This window comes from Ambystoma mexicanum, chromosome 7q, assembly GCF_040938575.1.
Source record: "Ambystoma mexicanum isolate Mex_15411 chromosome 7q, UKY_AmexF1_1, whole genome shotgun sequence".
NCBI lineage: Eukaryota > Metazoa > Chordata > Amphibia > Caudata > Ambystomatidae > Ambystoma > Ambystoma mexicanum.
In genome coordinates this window covers 784,977,628-785,001,554 of record NC_090941.1, presented here as the reverse complement: position 1 = coordinate 785,001,554, position 23,927 = coordinate 784,977,628, and positions in this window count along the sequence as shown.

Here is a 23,927-nt window from a genome sequence, read left to right as displayed (position 1 = left end):
CATTTTACCAACCAGCCTCGTTCATGGTCCATTGTGACCCGGGGTATTTGAAACGGGGGTGTGATATGAGTGGTGTAACATCTCAATATTCAATCAATTTAAAAAGATAAGCATTTCAGTCATGCACTGCATACTAGGCTGAGACCAAGGTGTGTGTCGCCTGATTGAAATCCTTAACAAATTACCTGCATACTGCATTTTGCCCCCTAAACCATGAGGTGTGGCTTTGCCAGTTTTGCACTTACCAATTTGCCGGACCACCTGCATACTGCAGTTAGCCCCCCGTACCATGAGGTGTGGCTGTGACGGTTTTGCTCTTACTTGACTTGACTAATCACCTGCATACTGCATTAGGCCCCTGTGGCATGAGGTGTGGCTGTGCTAGTTTTTACTCTTACTTGCCTAACCACCTGCATACTGCATTTATCCCCCGTACCATGAGGTGTGGCTGTGCCAGTATTGCTTGTCCTTGACTTGCCTAACCACCTCTATACCTGTATACTGCATTTAGCCACCCGTACCATGAGGTGTGGCTGTGCCCATTTTTGATCTTACTTGACTTGCCTAACCACTTGCATACTGCATTTAGCCCCTGTACCATGAGGTGTGACTGTGCCAGTCTTGCTCTTACTTGACTTGACTAACCACCAGCATGCTACATTTAGCCCCTCGTACCATGAGGCGCAGCTCTGCCCATCTATGCTCTTAACCAACCAATTGTACTTTCTAACCTGTTTTTGATTATTCTTGCACACTAAGATTGTTCACCTTGCACTTGCTGTAACTAGTGCCCTGATGCCTGAGGGTTTGGCGCGTGCTATAAATGAATAAATAAATAAATACATTGTTGACATAGGCCATGGCAGAGAAATTGTCGGTCCGGATCAAAACTGCCCACCTCACCCACACAGGATGGGAGCAAACCACAGGAAAGCCCAATGAAAAGCCACCAACTCCCTCCAATTAGAGTACGGATGAAGCGCGACCAGGTCTCACCACCCCTGCACCAACAGAGACCCAAGGAAGGCCCTCCACCCAGTGCTGTTGGTGTCAGGGTCAGAACAACCCGAGGAGGACAGTCCAACTGCACCCCCCTCTGAAGGGAGGACATGTGCAACCACCAACCTAGAGCCTTCCGCAGACTTTGTGAGATATGGACCCAGTTCTCGAAGGACTGGGAGGAAGGGGGACAGTGCTTCAGGAGATGTACCAACAGAGGGCACAGATGGAGGTGAGGCCCAGGGGACCAGAAAGACGCAAAACACCATGTGCCCTTGTACCACCAGAAAATCCCTTGCTGAAGCCCAGAGACGTCGAAGGACCTTGGAAATGACCATCTGGAGATGGAGTGCTCTGTCCTGGGGAGAAGGACCTTCCCACTCCTCGTGCAGAACTCAGCCCCTATGAACACCAGGTCATGGGACGGGTCAGATGAGATTTCCCCCAGTTGATCAGAAATCCCCATCTGCCTTCTGGCAGCATTTGATTTCCAGTCTTGCAAGTGAATATGATGCAGAGCAGAAGTGCAAGCCCCCATGGCCATGGCAGTACCCCGGATGCCATCAAAGGAAAGATTCAAAAGGTGCTGCATGTGCTGCTGCATGTCTGCCAGCACAAGGGCACAATCAGAGCCATCTTCCATCACCTTACAGAGAAGTTTGAAACTGCACAAAACCGTCTCTGCCATATGAGAGCTATAGACATTAGCCCATAGCGCCAGATTGGACCCCACATGAGCCTTCTTCAGTGCTGAATTTGCACTATGGTCCACCGGGTCCTGATGAGCCGCATCCTACTCAGTCATGAAGGAATGCCCCACCAAACTGGCTATAAAAAACGTCCACAGTCACTGACTTTGGAAGGAAGTCCTCTGCGCCCTTTCAATGGATAAAGGCAGCCATGAAGCGGGTCTCTCCACTCCTGCAACACCTTAGCCCAGATATCGGATATATGGGGAAGGCCCCATTTCAGGGTGTGCTTGTATTGCCAAATCTTAGAGTCAGAAGAGCACCCTCCCTCCACAGGGTCCAAAAAACCCATGGCGTCCCAAACCTGGGAAATGACAGCCTCCACTTCATCCCAGGACACATACTTCCCCCTCAGCCTCCTCGACGGAATCCAACTCCAAGGATGAATGGATTTAAGCAGAGGAGAGGGGGGAGGAGGAGGAGGAAGATGAAATGGAAGAGGAAGGACTGGACCGAGATCGCAATGTCCTCTTCTCCCCCTCATGCTCCACAATGGACTGATTCATGAGATCTTTCTGTCTGGGATAAAGAAAATTTCAGTGCCTTCTTATGCTTCTTTCTGACCTGGTGACGGTCCGGACTGACAGAGCCCATGGGTGAGTCAACATGCTTCCTCTTAGCTGACCGTTTCCCCATCTAAACAGCCAAGGCAGGAAGCACACAAGTCTGCAGACTACCAGTGTGCAACTTGTTGTCCAGCAACCAAATGGAACCAAATCACGACGAAGAGTCAGCCAATTGCAAAGCTATACAGGCCTTCCTCCCGCCCAGGGCCAAGCACCGAGGGAGGAAGCGGAGAATACAGGCACTCCATGCTCTAAACTCCAGAAGCAAATCAGCAGATGTCCCACCCCCAAACAGGCAGCTCCTTTACAGGAGGCAGGGACCCGGCGCCACGGAACCCCGCCTGCACCAGGAACACTCACTGCAAGAAGATATCAGGGTCCCTAAGCAGGTCAGCCCTCCTCCCCACAACGTGACAGCACCACAACTGCGGGATTCCAAGAAGTCCTGCTGTGGGTCATGACCCTCAAACCGCCTGTGCTACTGGAGCAGAAGCCCCAAAGGAAGTTCGGAGCATGCACACATGCTCAACCCGGTCCAAGCACGGCAGGGAGCCCGGTAGCCACCATCTTACCCGGAGCATTCCACCACCCCACTGGAGATGCCATGAGGAAGACTATGCAATTATGCTCCCCAGATCCCCACTACCGGAAGAGGCAGTCCCTGTCAGGCAGGAGAAAAAGAACTGAGTATTGTGGATAAGTAGGGCGTTTATACCCCCAGGAGAAAAGGAAAAAAAGATCCTGTATGTGAGGCATAGCCTCATAGGTGAGTACTGAAGTGAGGAACAGGGACGTGGAGGTAATTGTCACTTAATAGGACCATAACTGTATTGTACTCCCTACTCCCATCCCGGTTTATAGTGAAAGGTTTGAATACAAAAGGATCTAACGCAATAGTTTTGAATCAAAAGGATTGAAAGAAAAAAATAGTATTTTTTCCTATACAAAGGCAAAAAAAATTCTTTAAAAAAAGGCATTCGATTTTTTTCCCCGGTCCTTTTGATTCGAAACTATTGCAGTTCGAAACCATGTATTCGACCCTTTGATCGCCCATCCCGGCCCTCCTCCTACACCAGGACACGTGACCACTGAGGCACTTACACTCTCATCAGAGCCTTCTTACCTGAATGCAGCATGCCGCTGCGCTTCCAGGAATCTGCAGGCAGACCTGGATGCAACACGCACTTCGCTTATAGTATTATGGGTGCCCTATATCTCATTGTCATGAGAAGCTTTTACATCTGAAGTCTACAGTATTGTGTTTAACGATAGCACTCCCGCAAGTTACACTTAAGGACATACAAGGAATATATTGGAATCATTTTAATCCTTTTTTACAGTGTTAGGAAAGACAATCAGCAGTTATTTTCAAATCTATAGGATTTCTGTAAGGGCACTAATCGAAGCTGAAGCTTTAGAATAGTTTATTGATGTTGTATAGTTTCCATTTCATGAAAGTAGCTTTTGACGTGGTTGTTGATCGGAGCTTCGTGACTCAAATCCACTCATCGGATCTTAACCAGCTTTTTCCATAGTTTTGGAACATTTTATGCCTGAGCTGTTGGCCAGGTGAGCTTGTTTTCCCGCTTTAAAATTGAAAATTGATGGAACTAAATACGATCGTCAGGCACTGCCTCTTTGTATACAGAAGACTTGAGCGTGGGCTAGCGGCACTATACATGATGTTCACCTCTTAAATGTGCTAAGTCTAATTCAGTATCTAGACTTTTTACTGCTGAAATGGATTCCCGATTTTTTTGCCATAATTACATTTTTTTTATCTAATGTTTGATGCAAATTCAGGGGGTGTTGGCGAGGCAATGTGGGATGAGGAGAGGGCCCTCCCCCGCATTTTGCAGCAAAATAAAATCTGTAAAAAACAATGGATTATAAAATACCGCTGTGACATTTTGTTCAGAGAGATCACCGTGCAATACCCGAATCAAAGATACCTCTGGTATTGGCTCCACTGCTTCAGCCTCGAATAGATTCATTGGGACTGTGTCAAGCGGGTAGTCCCAAATATATTATTGTAGGATAACAAACCTTTGATATATATATATGGCTATGTATATATCGCTATAAATCACACCGAATGATTGATATTTTCATGAAACGTGACGGTGCTCTGTTTCAACAAGGTATTTGCATTTGCACTTCTTCCTGTAACCATTGAGATGATCATAATTCACAAAATAAACTGGCGTTTCATTAACACATAGCAGCAGCTTTTCTGGCAGCTGTTTTCTAGGATTGGGTTCATGAGGCGTTTAAGCCCTATGATTGAGAGGCCTGTAAAATCCTGGAGCTGTTGCATTCTCCCGCTGCAATCAGAATTAAGCCAGCAGGTGAAAATATGCATTCGCATGATGAAGGTAGCGTCGTCGCATGTTCATTTTTGCTGCTGTTTCTTTTTAAAAAGTTTGGTGCGCACAGTCATTTTAGGCTTCAGCAGGTGGGTGCAAGGATGAGCCTTATTACTCATCATTTAAATGGCAAAGACACTGTCTAGGAAAGGTTGACATTAATATCAAACCCTAGGAAGAGAAGGCCATGGTCTGACTGAGAAAGTGTTAAGAGGCGATTGCCCTCAGGCTGTTGCTTCCTGGTTCAGAGGTACTGGTTAGCTTACTGGTAGCGTTGTTTCCGGACTGGCAAACTACGAGTTCTGCGAACGGGTGCCTTTCAGCCCGCCAGGTCTGACCTGGAGGGCATACCGGCACCCGCGAGCAGGCCTCAATGGATGCACCGGCACCATTCATGAATGGGGAGTAATATTTGCCGGTGCCTGGGAATGGGCAATTACCGGGTCTGCCGGGGCTGTAATTGCCCCTGTAATTGCCCATTGCGGGGCGCCGGAAAATTCATGTATTTACCAGCCTGGCTATCGCCAGGGTCATAATGACCCCCTTCCAGGCTGCCTTAACGCAACTGGGTGCCACAAGGCTTGCTTCGCTTCTGTGTTAATGGGGCAAGCCACTCTTTTTGATTTCAGCAATTTTGGAGATATGTCTAGGTGCCCCCCACACATGGGCCTCCACAGTGAGTGAGTGAGAAGGAGAAGTGTCTATGCTGGTGGGGCATTTTCATATCACCCGACGGCAATGTGCACATCTAAATGAAAGGGTCTGTACCCACGGATGCTAATGTGCTCCATACACCACTAGTCTGTGACAAGCCACAGCAGCTTTACACGACTTCTTCTTGCCAAGGAAGTAGGGGACCATATCTTGTTAGAGTTTGTACTTGGTTTAATTCTGTAACAATGTTTCCTCTGTGTTCTGGTGAATTTCTTGATCACTAGTGAGTTCATTACAGAAAGAGTATAATAGCACCCTTGGGCACAGTTCAAAATACTTAAAGATAGATGTAACATGCAGGCATGAATTATGAGTACACTACAAACTAAGGGAGTCATTGTGAGTTGGGGTGACTTATCTTAATGAAAATACATCTGAAGAAGTTAACACCCCCATCAGTGATATTTCCGAAAAGCCACCTAATTGGAAGATTACCACCAGAAGAGGTGGTATTTCTGGAATAACTCCAGGGATTATGGTAACAATGTAAAAAGTTAAACATGTTTCCAGCCATTTTCACCTCCAATGTAATGTGATTATGTACAATAGTGGTTCATATAACTATTGTACATTTCTGCCCCTTTTATTTATTACATGGGTAAGGTGGTAAAATGGAGGGGCAATCAGGGATGCCCACATTATTACCCGCCTAACATGGCCCTTTGTAAACATGTATTCATTCTATTGAAGGGAAGCACTTGTGCTTTTCTTCTATACAATAAAACTACGTTTTTTTTTTTAAAGTGGTGCCAATTTGTTTTTTTTCCCCCACGTTTTAGATGAAGATAAAAATAGGCAGATTTTACAGGTATTCCCATGGAAGACCGTTGATGGTATCTGATCAAACCAGTAATTGCTTGGATGGTAAATATTAGCAACATTTGCCTGAATGACCCCCTAAGCCTTTGATAAATTTTCATTGTCTTGTCTTGAACACTCTTATTGGACTAACAAAATACACACATGCAAATGTACAAAAGATTGATATATCTATATGTATGATATAGATAGTCACATGAACATAGATACATTCCTCCAACCATACTGTGCACTGTAACACAAACACTGACATCACCACAGTCACAAAAGCTGAAACATGAACACAAGCACACACACACAAACATTCCACCTTTCTTGAAAATGCACATACATATCATAGGAAGCTCTTGCTCCCTTTCCATTACCAGATCCCAGGCATAATCCTCTCCATTTCCCTCTGCTTTCACAAATTGAAATATGCAACCAGAGCTGCAAGAAAGCGCAACTTGGGAGCACAGTAAAAGCCAAGTCCCCTCGTGATCTTTCACTCTGCGTTGCCCAAGTACAGACCCTGTAAGGTAAGCCCAAAAACCTGAATCATATAAAAAATAATCTAATGAGCCAATAAAGTGCACAAGATGCAAGGGAACAATCCAAAAAATCATTCAACATTACATCATTAAATGGCTCTTAATATAGTGAGAAGTTGAGTTGATTTTTACAATTTTTTTCAAGAAGCATGAAAGTTCACATGCTGTGATTGGACTGCCTTTGCTGTGCTATAGGTGAACCTACAAAATGCCTATCCCTATTGGCCTATCTTTGTGGCCATGTTAATTACTTCCTCGTGACAATGATATAATAATGAGGTCATCTATTTTCTCAAAGTTTGATTTGCCAGTAGACAGGTTAACATGTTGTAACATAAAACTCAGTTGATCATTGGTTGTTCCATCTCAAGTGTTCCTGGGTGGGTTGCTTCGTCCCCAATTGACCAATCACTTTGTGAGGTGTAAACAGTGTGGCAACAAAAGAATACTTCACATCCTTTCTCATGGGACCCAATGTTTAGCACCAGCTTACCATTCTCACCCTTGTGACTGTTTAACTGACACTTAAAATGATAATTTAACATTGGAAACATGTTGCCTTTCTGAATCCATCTCCTTCCTTTCCCAGGATGTGCCTGCAGGACTTCATGGGGTGTACTTTTTGGACTTTTGATTCAAGACCATGTACTTATGAGCACACATATATTTTAATGTGTGTCAGGCCATCTTGTGTATTCCTTAGTGCATTCCCTACATTACATAATGAATGCATTGCTTTTATGATCATGAATACCCATCTCTTTATTCACTTGGATGGAGTAATCATGTTGCTCAGTGTTTGTGATTTTACTCCTAGGTGGATGTTTTCCTACAGGGGGCAGTGTGTGTCTATCACCTGATCGACTTCGACTTGTGCACACTTCTGCACATTACCTCACTTTCACTGACCCGTGACCCTTGTTTTTGAAGCAATGTGTAGGCACCTTACTGGTAATATGTTTCACCTGTTGGATGCATGGGAACTTGCTGTACCCTCTACTCCTTGCCAACCCTTTTGCAGATTTTACATCATTTCTCGATTGGTCTGCACAAAGTTGCAATGTCTGATTGAATCACTGCTTTGTGTTTGAAGCCTGGGAATGAGCTGCACCTGTCTGTCCTGATCAATAGCATGGCTTAACACCCTGTCTGTGGAGGCCACTGACCTTGTATGCGTCTCTCTCTGAGATGAACCAAAACCGGGTGATTATTACTGGGTGGAATAATCCATGTATCTCTGATTCCTATTAATTCTTAACGGCCTACAAGGCTGCTTTTGCTTTGAGACTTACTCAGTATGTTAGAAAAAGAGGTACTCTGTATGTTATACAACTAATACATGTAAGACATACTTATGTTATGTTTTTGTGATGACTACCTTCAGTGTTTTGAACAAAAGCTCGTATTTCTGCTTGAGGTACACACTGTATCTTTATCCTGCTTACTTATATGAGTTCAAACTTAATGCTCAATTGCACATCATTTGCCTGTGCCATTATTCCAGATGGGCTATATACTCTTACTCTATGTGCATGTGTCTACTGTAAGCTGCTGTCTAAATTTTTTCATGGAAGGTTCTCAGAAATGTATCCGTCCTTCGTCAGCTTCCCCTAAGGCCTACTGTGCTGTGCATATTGGCTGGATGTCTGGCCTTCTGTGCAGTTTCTATCTCATGTTATAGGGACTTCCTTAGCTTATAGTTTCTCTCGCATTTGGGACATTTTACGTTCCTCCCAACAACTCTATAGCCACAATTAACATCTAGACCCCAACCTCATCTTCTTTTTGGTATGGCAGAGGCTGACTGACTGCAAACTAAGGTGGTATACTGTCTGCATGTGAGCGAGGGCAACACAAGATGGCGAGGGGCAAGCAATGACCTTTGTGTGATGGGCAATTGAAGGATGTTATTAGCAAGTAATTGGTGACTGAGGAATTTGGCAAGGGAAGGGAGTGCATGCCCTTCCTGCCTGGAAGGGAAGGGGATGGAGGCAAGGTTAAATGATGGGGAAAAAGGGAACTGTTAGGCAGAATCATATGCAGTACCCTTTGGGAACACTACACACAATTAAGACTACAGGTGTAAGTACAATTTCACCTTTGGTACAAGCCTGTACTACACAGTAAAGTGGTAGTGATGGCTGAGCAGCCAGACTTATCTCAAGAGTAAAGTGAGCAGTACAAGGGTTTACACAAAGGACAACAATCACTATGGTTCAAACAAACACTGATTCAGGTTTTCTGAGTAAAATAATATACATTTATTTACACCATCATTTATAAAACAGTTCACTATAATAAAGCAGCATAAAATCACAGTCTTAATATAATACAACAACACCCAATCAATTCTGGACTAGTTAAGCGCAAAATGAAGTGTGAGCAAAATGGCACACCAACAATTTAAAAGGGAGGAAAGACAAGGTTATCCAAAATCAATAACACCAACAAGTTATAGGCAGGGCAATCTAGAAAAAGCTACTACAACTAGAATTCAAGTCAATAGGCCTGGGCCAAAGTCAATGGTTCAGAGTCTTTGCAGAGGATCACACAGTTCTCAGTGGTACTCGGTTAAGTCTTTAGAGTTCAAAACGAAGTTGGTCAGAAGAAAAGTTATACAAAAAGGAAGAGAAGGACTAGCCTTTGCAGAGGCAAAAGATTTCAAACACTTTCACCGTGGCCGGACGGAGAGATCAGCCGAATTTTGCACAGTACCTTAAAGATGAAGAAGGCTCTAGCTGAGGCAGTTGTTCCTGGCAGTTCCTGCAGTCTTGCTGTCCGGGAGCTTCAGTTGAGGTGACAAGAAGGAGGATGTCTGGAGGTTCCTACACTGCCCAGGGAAGAGGCCAACAGCAGAGCAAAGCGATGAATAAAAGGTGTGCACCTCAAAAGCACAAATGGATTCTCTCTGACTGGCTATCCGGTTTCCTGCAGCACTGCACAGAAAATTTGACCAGTCTGGAGAGGAGGCCCAGGGGATTTGTGAGGTGAGCTGGTTGGTCGCACCATGCTTAAGGGAAGAAGTCTCCTAGAGGGTCTTCTCTGTCGTTTGAAGTTTCAGGCAATTCCGACCTACAGCAGGGCTTCACCAGGGTTTCCAGTTGTTGCAGCAGTCTCATTCCTTCAGCTTCCTTCGGGTCTCTCGTTCCAGTGGCGACTCTGCCTTCCAGTCAAAGAGGCCTGCCTTTTAAGCAGTTTTCCCCCATTCACACCAGCCTCGCTGTCAAATACTCGGCAGGGTGGCTGTCCTAGCAGGACAGTCACCACAGTCAATCACACATAGTGTGACATGGGTCTCCAAGGAGACCCTGTGCAGGGAGTCTCAAACTCCTCCCTCACATACTGTCCACCCCAGGCATTCAAGCACCTAAGGAGGGCTTCTGTGTAGAAGCCCGCCAAAGGACGGTGAACAAAGGGATCAAACCTGGTTTGGCGTGCAGAGAAAAACACGAGAAGGACCTTCACAAAAAGAAATGGTGACGAAAATCCAAACAGAACCAAGTAAACATAAATGGGGACTGTTGGTTTTTAGTTTGAGGCTACCACCATAGCCTCCAATGGTACCAAAGACTGTTTTCATAGTCTGCAGTAAAATAAAAGGGGTAGATACCACTGCCACCAGACAAATCTTAGAGAAAGGGGAACAAACTAATGTTCCATGAGAATAAGACAAAAGGGGACAACTATTAACCCCTCCAGTACTCTATTGGAAGATAGGGTGTACTGGGTCTGTAAATTTAAAAAGACTAGTAAAGTCAATGGTAACTTTACATGTTCTGGGAGACAGGAGTCAGTCCCAGAAAATGGAATTAAAAGTGGGAAGTCGGAAAAGACAACCCTGTGTCACTGCACTAAATGTGCTGTGTGACACACAGAAAAAGATGATGCCATGGAGTTTTTTTTAAAAACTCCATAACCAAAAAACACAAAAGTAAAACACATTGAAAATGAAAAGTTAAAAGCCTCAAAATATAGCAAAAGCGTTGGAGGGCTCTAAGGTAGAGGGAATTAAGCACTTGTGTGAGAAATCTTCCTAACAGGAACAGAGGCCCGCAAGTTAATTTTAAGGAACAGCAGTAAGGGAAGGACACTGAGGGGTGATAGGTAAGTAAAATAGGGTAAATGAGACAGAGGTAGACATCTGGAAATGTAGGTCAGCAAGTTGATTGACTGCTTCTGAGATCTATGTCTGACCTAAATGCCACTGCAACCGATAGTGTGGGTGACTTGACCCCTTTCTTTTTTTTACAAAGTGCTGCATAATTTGCAGTGTTACTCTTTATTTTGTTGACAGCTGATGCAGCAACAGAGAAACGACATGCATACTACCAACATTGACATCTACAAAGTGTAAACACATAGTGAGTATACAGAAGCCACACAAATGTGTAAGTAATATTATACTTACAATTTGAAGATGTTTGAATTATGTTAATATGCCCATTCAAAGCGATTAATACTCCCCACAGGCAGAACATGACAGATGGAGTCCTTGGTAACCACTACTCAGTGAAAACCTATAGAGTACAAGAATTCTGAAAGTTTCACTGCATGTTTGATCTAAAAAGAATCATAAGGTAAATCCATTTTAATGTTTAATTATGCTTTTCCTGACCAGACACTAGTCAGCATAAGCATAATAAAGATCCAGAACTGTTTAAAATATGTCATTCATAGGTGACCTACACATTAGTGCATTCCCACTGCATGGACGCACTAGGCACTCAGATGACTTCTGTTCCACATTAAATGAAATAATAAGGCGAAGTATTAAAATGTCCACCAACTCTTGTTAAAAAGCATTAAGTATAATGAGACTGAGGTACCTGACATTTTTCTTTCATATTTATTTTTAGATTGAAATAGTTGAAAATTGAAGAAAAGTTGATGTCTAGTTCCTGAAGAAGAGAATATCTCGAAACATGTAGAGCTCAATTTATATTTTCTATATATTACTATGTGTACTTTTGTTATTACTATGTTGTTCTTTCATGATGATATTTTATAAATGATTGACACGATGTATTCATAAATGAAAAACCTGATATCCTTATCTACATGAATTGTAAATAAAATACAGACATGATTCAGTATCTTTATATAAAACTGTACATGAACTTTGCATCCTAGAATTATATAAGAGTTCCCTTAAAAGTTTTGACTGATATTTCATTCAGTTAGATACGCGTGCATGGGTCGGGAGTGCCCACAAGTTTTGGACACTGTTATATGTCACTCCCTAACTGTAACCATGTATTTATTGTATACTGGTTAAGGTCTTGTGTTTTGGCGGTGTGGGTAGACAGAGTACCAGGTGTGGGTTTTGTGTTTGTTGGGTGGACAGGAAGCAAAATATGGGCCTTGTGCTGCACCAGCTCATGTTTGGCTCTATGAGTGAAGACAGAACTCTTAATTCAGCAATGGTCTGGATCTACCAATAAAGTCCCTAACTTTGCAATCCCTTACATTGATCTACATTGGACTAAAACTAAAGATGGGATGGGAAGAGATGTAGCCCGCTGTCTAATTGCAAACTGGGAAATGAGGAAACCAGGGCTCAAATCCCAGCTTTCCCATTTCACCAATTCTATTGTCCTGATGAAATCCTTTTTCCTATGTTTGCTGTATGATATAGTTTCCTGGGGTCCATGTCTCTAGGAATCCAGAAACATAACTGAAAGATAGGCCGCCTAAAAGAAAATGAATGTCAATAATGTCTATTCTAAATATTTCAGACTGTGTGTGTGGGGGTTAGTATTGACTGAACAGTTGTAAATAATTTCACTGCGCCACACCATGTAATTTAAAATGTACAGTTCTACAAAATTGTTTTATTCCAAGTTCAGTACAGCCTGACACGTGTTTCGAGCTTGGCTCTTCTTCTGAGGCTGATACATGTATGATCAGTTTAGTTAAAAATTTAGAAATTGATACATACATTTGTTTCCATTAGCATTTAGAATTGAAATAGGCCAAAACCATGGGGCATTAGGGGTTGTATAACATGTTACAAATTCAACCAATTCAAATTGATTATGAATGAATACCACATTTTATAAAATACATGATAGTTCATACGTAAGATCGATATTAGAAACAATGATTTAGATGTTTACCATTTCAATTTGTTGCATGTAGGCAATTTGAAGCAGAGAAAAGAGAAAAGAAAAAGATAATAAACAAATGTTAGCAAGGGAGGCATACACAGAGCCATGGTCAAAGTCTGTGGCGCATACAAAATTGAGTCTAAGTGTAATTACTTCAAATTAAGGAGAGCATCTGAAAATATATTTACCAAGAAGTCTTGACTAATCTTGTGTTGATCACTAAGAAGTAAATAATTTGGGCAGATGTTATTGAGCGTCATTAAAGATCATATATTTTAGTATCTATTCATTTACTGTGCATTTTGGAATCTCAATAGAACCTTTCCCACATACAAAACACAATTAATTCATTCCAGAAAAACGTTTTACAAAATACTCAAATATTAGAAAAGAATGTCACTCATCATAATTAATCAACCAATATTAAATCCACAAAATCTAAAATATCAATTAATAACGATAATGTATTTGTATTTAAAATATGTATCCATAGCTTTTCTAAAAATGAGTCCTCCCGCTGATTTATAAATCTGGACAATTTCTTATACCGTATTAACAACAGTACTAAGTACTCAATACATAGATGTCTTAATGTCTCATGACTCAAGGCACAACGACATAGCCTTTTTTTTTATCTTGCAAGCTTCAGCTGCGGACTCAAAACATCCAATGTCGGGATCAGATTAAATTTCAGTGTTAATATTCTACATCTAAAATATCTTGAGGGGTGTTTACTTAGATAATGTGCCAACACATTAACATTTTTTGTTCACCATTTAAAATGATCATCAAAACAACAATAATTCATTAAAACTTTCCTGCTCTTCATCCATTCATATCTGTACATGTTTGTTTTAACCTTATTGGGGTTTGTGACGAGGTCTTCAGCACAGGACCCAACAATCACCAATATTTCACTACATTTAGGTTGCTATTTTAAAACTGACCTTATTGTTCCCACCTTCAATTCATCCTTAAGTTTAATATATAACGATGATTCTGGGGGTGATAAGATTAAAGCGTAGATTTGCAACACCATCCATTCCACAATCGTTTGCAAGGGTAGTAAACACAGTTTGTGCCTGATTCCAACCATAGGCACCAAACTGGGGAGGCGCAAGATGTTTTTCCATATTAAGGCCTCCAGTTTGGACCAAGGAGTGTCTAAGCTGGTATTTTCAGCACGAAAATCAATTTAGAGAGTATCTTTGGCCTATATAATTTAAACATTGGGAGACTTGAGTCTCTGCCAAACTTGTAGTCAAACTGAGACAGTTGAGAGGCAGATGCTAAGAATACTACTTTTTACTCCTTATAAATTGATTGTTTTGTTATGCATGAATATAAATAACTTCCTAGATATTTGAAGCGATTTACAACTTCCAATGTCTGCCGTGAGAGACATCACCTAAAGCTTTTCTATTTTGATTTCTCTGCATTCAAGATTAAAATGTTCGATTATGCAATATTTAAATTATTATATCAACAGCATAATTTAGATATTTTATTCTAGCCTGTCCAATTAATGGAGGATTTGTTCGAGTTGACTCCCAATATAAGCTCATATCCTTAATATAAAAATTACATTAAAATGTGGCCAACATACACCCTTGTCGAAGACCACGGTTTGTATTGATCCACTTACTACTTGTTCCTTGCATATCAAGCCTCCCCTTTGTTTTCTTATGCAGGGTTACTAAATTACTAATCAATGCAAAGCGGCAACCACCTTTATGCATTTCCTTCCACAGGACTGCCCAGTTCATACAAAGGCCTTGCTTAAATCTAAAAGGGTGAGGTATACTGATCTTCCCTGGCCTCTTGCCTCACTGTCCAACAAAGAAACTACAAAGCTGTTTAAAGCTGTACCAATTCCCTTTTTAGAAACCAGCTTGGTAGATGACCAGGTTGTTTGAATTTTATAGCCCATATTTGCAGTTCGTTTAATTGCATTTTAGCAAATATTTTATTAGTTGCATCCAATAATGAGATGGGTCTATTATTCAGCGGGAAGAATCTATCCCCCCTTAAACACCAACATCAAAACTGACAATCTCCAAGATGGCGGAATCACTTGGGTCACCAGTATATTACTGTACAGTGCAGAAAGGATGTTAGACCACAGTAACTCATCTGATTTCAGTGTTGGTGTCGACAAGCCATCAGGACCTGGTGCATTTGATGTTTTACTGCTTTTAATTAAATCTATAATGTCATCAATGTCCCATGTAATAGCACCCATCCAGTTGGGGCAATTCTTTCACACATGTTCTTTTGGTTCATCTGCATTGAATATATCTTTAAAATGAGTTATCAAAACCTCATTATCCACTAAGTATGGAGAAAAGCATCTATTCCATCTAATGTAATCAAGTGCCAAAATGTATCAGTATGGGTTGTCAGAACACAGCTCAACATCCTTTCTGCTTCGTTAATATTCATCAAGGCCCTATGAACTCTTTTCCAATTTTTAAACTTAGATTTGAATGTCTGTCTTTGGAAGTGGTCTCTTTCTTTTTAAAACTCTTACATTAAAGCATAGTTCATTCTTACGCTTTTGAACCTCACAATCAAAGGCATGTGTTTGGGTTTTACCAGTAGACCTTGTCATCATCATCTTTGGAGTTGTTAGACCAGTCAAGATTGAATGAAAAATGGGTTCAAATTCTAGGGGGTTACACAGAGCCTTATCTGCATTACTGTACTCAGCCCTGATTACTCCATTGAATGAACTCGCAATCTAGTGAGACCACCTAACACTGTGGTCCCTAGGGGTTATCTCTACCTTTATGTCTACTTTTGGATTTTTTACCAGACTATTTATTGGGGCCACGTATACCAAAATCGGATGATCACTTAAAGTTGTTTGTGATATTTGTAGAGCACCTCCCCCGAGTTTCATATCTGAAGAAGCAAAAACATAGTCAATGGTGGACATCTACTGATTATTAAACCATGTACATTTTGGGGGAATGTCCCCCTTCACATAGCCATTAATGGGGGCCAAAGCCCATGCTACCAACTCTTGTCTTATCAATTGTCCCCTGACACGCTTTTTACCGGAGAAAGATCTTGTCCAGCTTTTGATACCACTGGTCATCCAAGCGTTGAGAGTTAAAATCTCCCACAATTAGTATTGACACTCCCTCATCAGGCATTTCTCCCAATATGCAGTGTGACAGTTCATCTAGGAAATGGTCTATTGAGGCACTACTAGGGTTAACATACAAGGTAAACAACAGACATATTTGTAGTATGTTTGTTTCTGGCTCTACGCAAGTTAGCAGTGTCACAAGTAATATCACCCCTCTGGTTTACCATATATTTCCCAACCAAACCTAGATTAATTTTCAGTGCAGTAAGCAGCCCTCCATACAAGCAACCTTTCAGGCCCCTCTTGGCCTTCACAAAATAAACCTCAGATCCATCCAATATAAGGGGTTCCAACATCAGGGTTTCGTGTAAGCAAACAATGGCAAATTATTCAAAATCCCTTTGTTCTTTGTTATGTTAGAAAAGCCCCTTGTGCTCCGTGATAGTATACGAAGCGTAGAGTCTCATGCACGTTGCTCACCATCTTGCGGTATCCTGTGCAGAGAATCCACAATCATTGGCCAGTCAAACATGACCTCTTTTGAGGTTTTTTATTTTCTTCACACAAATTAGATTGCCCCGTCTCATTAGTTAGCCTAATTCTCAACTATTTATCAGATACCGGTTCCTCATACTTATTCTTATGAAACAATTTTGAGTACTTAAGAGAGACCAAAGTCAGTTTTTCAAATACCTTTCATCCCAACAACAAAAGCGCTTCGCTTTAAGCTAAAATCGAGTTCTTTACAATCTGTGAGCACAAAAAAACTTTTACTACATTCAGGGAGTCTTTATAGACAAACTCAACCTGCTGAATATCATGAGAATTCACCAGGCGCAGACTTGGGACTTAAAAAAATAAAGACAGAATGTATTAACGAATTAAAGGGTTCCTTTCTGTTCTTTCAAATAGACGACCCAAATTTAGAGTATGCATTACCCCATTCTTCTTCTCCATCCCCTTTCCTGCTTCTTTACCATTACCTCTTTCCTTTCTTGTCAAATAGCTTCCATCCTCTACTTCAGTTACCTGACCCAGGGGCTCTTTATTATGTTGACTATTATACTTAATATGTAAATTGGCGTCAAGAGCCTGCCTCTTGTCCTCCAAGGTCCTAAATATTGCATACATTTTCTGTGACTACCTCTCTTTCCATAAATGGGGTGGTGGTGGGACGTGGCACACTTTTTAAATCTTGCTTTGGGCCTGGAACATTTAATACCTGCCATTCCCTATAACATTGCATATACACCATTTCAAACTCATTACTTCAGTGGTGTCTTATTCTAGACACATAAAGAAAGGAAACCATTTTAATAATAAAGTTCCCAATCCTATTGAGATATCAAATTTCGAGTTTAAAATACAGTCCAAATATGACTACTGTTCACAAATATGCAACACTCGATTCCTTGTGCTCTCCCCCTTTCCATATCCAACTCCAACCCCTCCCATTAACAACTCATTTTCCCTTCATGCAACAGCCTTTCCCTAGTGGTAAGTTATTTTTTACTGTTACAAACATTTGTGGTGATTTTGGTTTGCAACAAATGTTCGTGACGACTCGCAAACTGTCCCAATTGAAGTTTACAAAGACCTATGAAACACTTTTTAAAAAGTCCCACTGTCCCTGTCTGAAGTGATTTTGATAGTTGCTTTAACATCCTTCCAAAACCCTGGGATTGCGTCAGCCCCACCAAATATGCAATAGCTGTCATCCCATTCCAAATTGCCACCCATACATGTCTGATTTTCTTTGATTCCATAGATTTAATTCTTATACATGTGTAGTACTATTCATATAAATGCCTGTTTCTCACCTGCCTATGTTGAACATATATTGAGGACTCAGCAATTCTGGACCATGTGCCCTCCCAGATCACCAAGCCTATTCTGCTTCCCATATCATTCTCCTACTTGGGCACCTTGGCCAATGTAGTCTCACAAGAGTGTGAATGAAATACATTCTGAACGTATTTATCTTTGCACTTTTGCTGCTGGGATTAATCTTCAGACTACACTTCCTACTCTTCTCTAACATCACTTCCTATTTCAGAGTTTGGAAGCAGTACACAAAATGGAGCATCACAAAACTGTGAAAAATAGGATAGATGAAAGATTTTTCTGGAGAAATCGGTGGACGATAAACATCCAATGTAAGCAAAAACCAAAAAACCAAAAACATATTCATTTTTGCAATTATTGTCTTAATATTCGGAATGTGTAAGTCTCATTAAAGGTAAATATGCTTGCCAATTTGAGAATAGATCGGAAGAGACTGAAGGTTTAGTGAAGAGTCCTGTCACAGAAATATGGTACCAAAAAAACACAGACCATCTCGAGAACTATTTCAAAAACATCCAGCATCGCAACCGAGTTGCAATAAATCAAAAAAGACTTCAGAGTCATCGGGACATACCAAAATAAGCAATATTAACTAAAAAAGGCTAGAAAAAAGACCTAGCACAAACAATCAATTACTACTGCAGTGAATACTGTCAATGAACGACGGATTGAGATTGAATCACTACAATGTACTATGTCTACTTCATTACGCCCTGATGCTTTGCGCAATCGAATCAGATGACATTGCGGTAGTACAATTCATGGAAGAATAGCAATGCAATCGTGTTAGATCACACATTCAATGCAGGATGATTTGTGATCTTTTACTCGAGGCCTCACAGTGTCTACTACCCTTGGGCTTTGATATCACTGAATGTAAATCCGAACCGGAACATGACAAGGAGCCCAAATATTCCAACAGAGAAAGACGAGCATCTGTAGTATCGAAAGAACCAAATTCTGGATCGGGATGAGAAGCAATTGACCAAGAGCTTTTAATCAAGCGTGTACAAAGCATCAAAAAAATTGAAGTGATTCACCACGCACACCTTGGCAGATCTCACAAATCACCATTGAGCATAAGAGATGGCTATGAAAACATCAATCCATTAAAGATCATGATTAATTGCCTAAAAAATACCTCGAGGACAATCAACGAAGATAAGCGAAGGGAAGATAAAGATCCAAAGCATGATTCATGGAGTTGGCAGGCAGAGGCACTCGTTACTGGAAACAAAAGATAATGCCAAGACCAAGAGACAACAATCTTAAAAGGATCCTAGAACACCACGGGATACGTTCATCTATTTACAAAGGATAATTTGACATCTTATGCCTGGAGGAGACGTGGGTAACTAAATTGCCTATTGCAGATGGATTCAGCATCTGTATGAATCCTGCTATAAAAGGACAAAAAGGTCGACCAACAGCAGGCTTGTTGATGTTTATAAGAAACGGGATGGGCTACCAAGTGAAAGAAACCCAAAACCGAAATCCGTATAACCAGCTACTCGTTTTGGAACCGGTTAAAGATTCAAGAGTACTATTTCAGTCAATAATAATAATAAATCTATATTGGCAACACCAAGCAGCGGGCTCAATTAAATTTGTAGATCAAATAACATCTCTAATTGATGACTTCAATGTCACAATGGTGAATCCAATCATCATCCTATGAGGAGACTTGAGAAAAATTCTAATAACACATATTGTTAGAAAAAGTCAATATAACCAAGATATGGATGGACGAAATGGAAGAGCGAAACATTTGCATGCTGAATGGATAGACTAAAGGGGACATTCCGGCGAGTGCAACAAAGGCAAAAAGAGCAACAATAATCTACGCTAGATTACTTCTTTGTCTCAGTAAATGTGAATCAAAGAGTCACATCACTCAACGTAATCCCCATGAACAACATTGATCACAACCTTTTAGAACTAAGATGCCAACTCTGAAAAGAATTCCACACAAAGTTTTTGGAGACAAATGGTCTTAAGAGAGCCTGGAAGAAAAAGAATTCACCTACACCGAGACAATGTGTGCAAGTTGACTAACAAATACCAATTGGCAATTAAACATCAAGCGATTGGAGTTGAATACTCACTTCTCCTTTATGAATACACAGAAATACAGCAAGGGCATCACAGGCTTGGCTTTAAACCGAGACATTCTCATGATCCAGAAACATCACTTCAGAAGAGTGGGTATCGAAAAGCGACCAGGCATGCTGCAAATCTACCAATCCTAGAAAGAACTGCAAAAAGTAAAACAAATTAGACAAAAGTACAAAAACTGGCTAATCTTTCACAAAGGCATAGTACAACAACGTGATGCAGAATCTATGATGTAAACGATATGAAACAAAGTCTCAAGGGACTGCTAGCTAATAAATCACATGAATAATTCACAATAAGCCCTTCAAAGTAGTATGGTACTAGAAGAGGAATGGGTACGATACTACAATGAATAATACGAAAAGAAGGGAAAGACACTGGATCCAGACTTGCCCTATCGTTGAAAATGGAAAATTGTATTTGATTAAAAAGGCCAGCAATTCGCGAGCCCCAGGCCCTGACGGATTGAGTAATCAGATGTTGAAAACAGCCCCGGAAGATTAGGCAGACTTCTGTGTGACCTTATTTTGCCAGAGACTAGACAAAAAGCAAATACCAAAGTCGTGGAAAACAGCAATCATGGTACCGATATTTCAAGAAGGGGGAAAGAAAAAACCAGAAGAACTATCGTCCTGTAGCCCCTTTGGATGTACTGGGGAAACTCTTTGCCTCATTGTTATTGATGAGACTGAGGAACTGGGTACACATTTCACATTATTATGACCGTCGGCAGACAGGATTCAAGAGTGGGCTGTGAACTTAACCTGTTACTAATCAATCTGCTAAAAATTAAGGCTACTTAGCATTCATAGACCTACAGAGATGTAACTGTCAACGAGCCTCTTTTCAGCCATTAAAGCATTACACTCCGAAACTGAAGTAAAAATACGTTTGAACTAAACTGGCCTTCTATCAAAGCCAATTATTACATATAGAGTTGTCAAACAGGGATGTCGGCTAGCATCCCTGCTGTTCAATCTATTTATATCAGACCTTGGAGAGGCGATGACAAAGTCAAATTCATTTCCCTCAAAAATCAATGATACACCACTAGGTTGAATGCTTTATGCAGATGACCTAGTCATTCTAGATCAAACTCCCATCGTTCTACAACGAAAATTGGATATACTACAAACCTACATTGAGTGTAATGGTCTTAAAATCAACGCTACGAAGATGTTTCAGTGGTGTTTGGGGGAAGAACTGTTGAACCAAGTGGAGTACGCAAGATATCTTGGAATGTGCATCAACCCAAGTGCAAATGATACCCCCTGGATTGCTGCCATTAAGTCTAAGACCAATAATCTTGCGGTACAGGGCAGTATAAACCACAAAACATTTGGAAAATTATGTCTGACACTGATAATAGCATTTTACAAACAGAAAGTGGTCCCTACTCTACTTTACGGTGCCAATTGTGACCGGAGTTGTTCTTGGGAATTTTGGTCAACACTGGAAAGCAATTTTTTGGAGGGAAATACTGCATCAATCAAGATCTGTTGTTCCCACAGACATCATAAGATACGAATTAGGACTGCTCTCTATGAATGCAAAAGTGACATGTGGATCGCTAGCCCTGTACAGGAAAAATACTGTGGATCCGACGACAACTCAGTTCACAATTCTACAAATGGAAAACAAACAGTGCAATGAATCAATCTTAAGAGAATGGATTGAACAGTGTACCAAAGTCCTAGAAGACATTGGATCATCCACACTAGCATTACAATTAAATGCTCATGCAGTAAAAAGAAAAAAAAATGCATCCAAGACTGGACTAAGACCATTGAACAGAAGCAAAAACATATACTGTTTAAAAACACAAACATAGAAGTAAAACCAATCAATACTTTGCCTAAATACTTTGAAAAATTCCCCAGTCTGCACCAGTGAAACATATTCATGAGATTCTGTATGAATATATTTCATACGAAAGAGATTTTAAAGAGCAGAAGAATAAGGATATTCGAGGATGAAAATTGTCGTTTATGCTGCAATGCGGTGGAAACTCTACAACATTTAACTTTGTATTGCCCAACTCTGAGGAATTTAAGGATGCATTATCTGGGAACTTTGATCTTGGAAAGATCATTTTCAAACAGCAATAACTGGTGTGAAATGGTACGCTGGGGGAAAAATCCAAAATTAATGTTTGGCCAAACACCATTTCTGGTTGAAATTTTGAAACTAATTGTAAAGGATCCCTAGAGATGGAACTTTATGACAAACTGACAAATAAATTGGAAAATTGGGATGTGTAAATTGACGCAAGTATGTAACACTGTGAAATGTTGTAAAAGTTTGTAATAAACTAAAGACAATAAGAAAGAAAAAAAAAGATCATCATATTGTTAAGAGATGAAGGCAGGATAACATGGATGTCCATTTTAGTGATGATGAATAGTGAAACGGATGACTGAAATAAAAGGATTTCAGACATGCCAGGGCTAATTCTCATGTCTGTAGTTTAACTTCAGTGAACAGTGTTACCAGCATCATGTCAAAAAGATTGTGCTTTTTTCTGTGATTTTGTTCAGTCACACAACACGATTGAGAACGTTTGAGAGATCACTGCATGCACGTGTTGTAAGACCCTCAATTTGTTCCAGAGTTGGAGGGCCTTTCCCCAAGCATTGAATGAATCTGAGTTTATCAATCCGCCCACAGAAGACATTTGTTACATCAGCCATCATTGTCCCATTTATTCACATAAATTACTCCAGCATCATGCTGGCACAGTGAAACTTGGTTCAGCCCATGTAAATACAACCATTTCGAAAGGATCCAAATAATTGCTTATGGTCCGGTTTAACCTGTAATATTTATTGTGATATTGCTCTCAATTGCCTTACAGTGTCCCTGCCTGTCACCTCAGCCTCAAAAGGCCCTCTGGCCAACTGTCCTACACTAACCTTATCTTTTACTCTTACATCCCTTAACAACCTCCCATTTATCTTTCCTTTGGGCTTTAGAATGCCAAATCTGATCACATTGACTCTCACAATCTATCTTGTATTTTATACTTTTTTTATTAGTTGTTTTAATCAAGCTAAATCTTGATTTTTCAACTTACATCAAAATTCAACATATATCAATCCATTTAAGAAAACAATAAAAACTTTGCATATTATCATGTTCTATTACAATTAATGCAAGTGTTAAAGAAGAAGAAATATTTTTTTAAAAAAAGGAAAAAGGAATTGTCTATAGCATTCTTCACATAATAATACAATGGACATGCCTTCACAATGGAATATTTGTTAAGTCTGTTATAATTTGCTTGAATTTACAGCCTTTTCAACATACCTAGGCCATAGAGAAAACTAACAGTGGCATATCTAACAGATTTCAGCGTGCAGTGATATAATAACTCCCATAGTCTTGCGCTGGATACATTTCATCATAGCCTTCAAACAAATGTTTAAAAAACAGAACTCTCTGTGATAGTAACATAGGACACTCAGTGCAAAGATGCTGCAGTGTCTCAGGCATGACTTTACATGATTTTATATTTATTCGAAGAGCAGGGATGTCAATTTCAATCAGAAATTACTAGTACAGATGGTGAAGGCATTACCTGGAATGATGCCTGTACAATAGCGCGAAGATGAGAACCAATAGGAACCAGTTTATGATGGTGTGAACAAAGTAGAACAAATCACAGGTAACTTACAAAGGGACCATAAACCAGGGGGGAAAGTTCTAAAACTAAAGAAGAGCATCATACAAATATATGAAAGTACATTATTATGCAGCACTGGAGAGATTGGTGGGCTCAAGTAGGATAAATGAGGATGGGGTGGGGGAGCTCCCTCTTTTGACAGTAGGTAAGTACATATCTAGCCAAGCTTTGCAAAGATCCACAGTCTGGCTGGCTTTGATCGTGATGGGCAGTATGTTCCAATACAGCAGGGCGAGTAGGGAGAAAGAGCATGGGCGAGAGGCTCATAGGGGCATGGGACATGGAGGCAGAGTGCAGTGGAAGAGAGAAGGGAATGAGATCCTGAGTAAACAGAGATACAG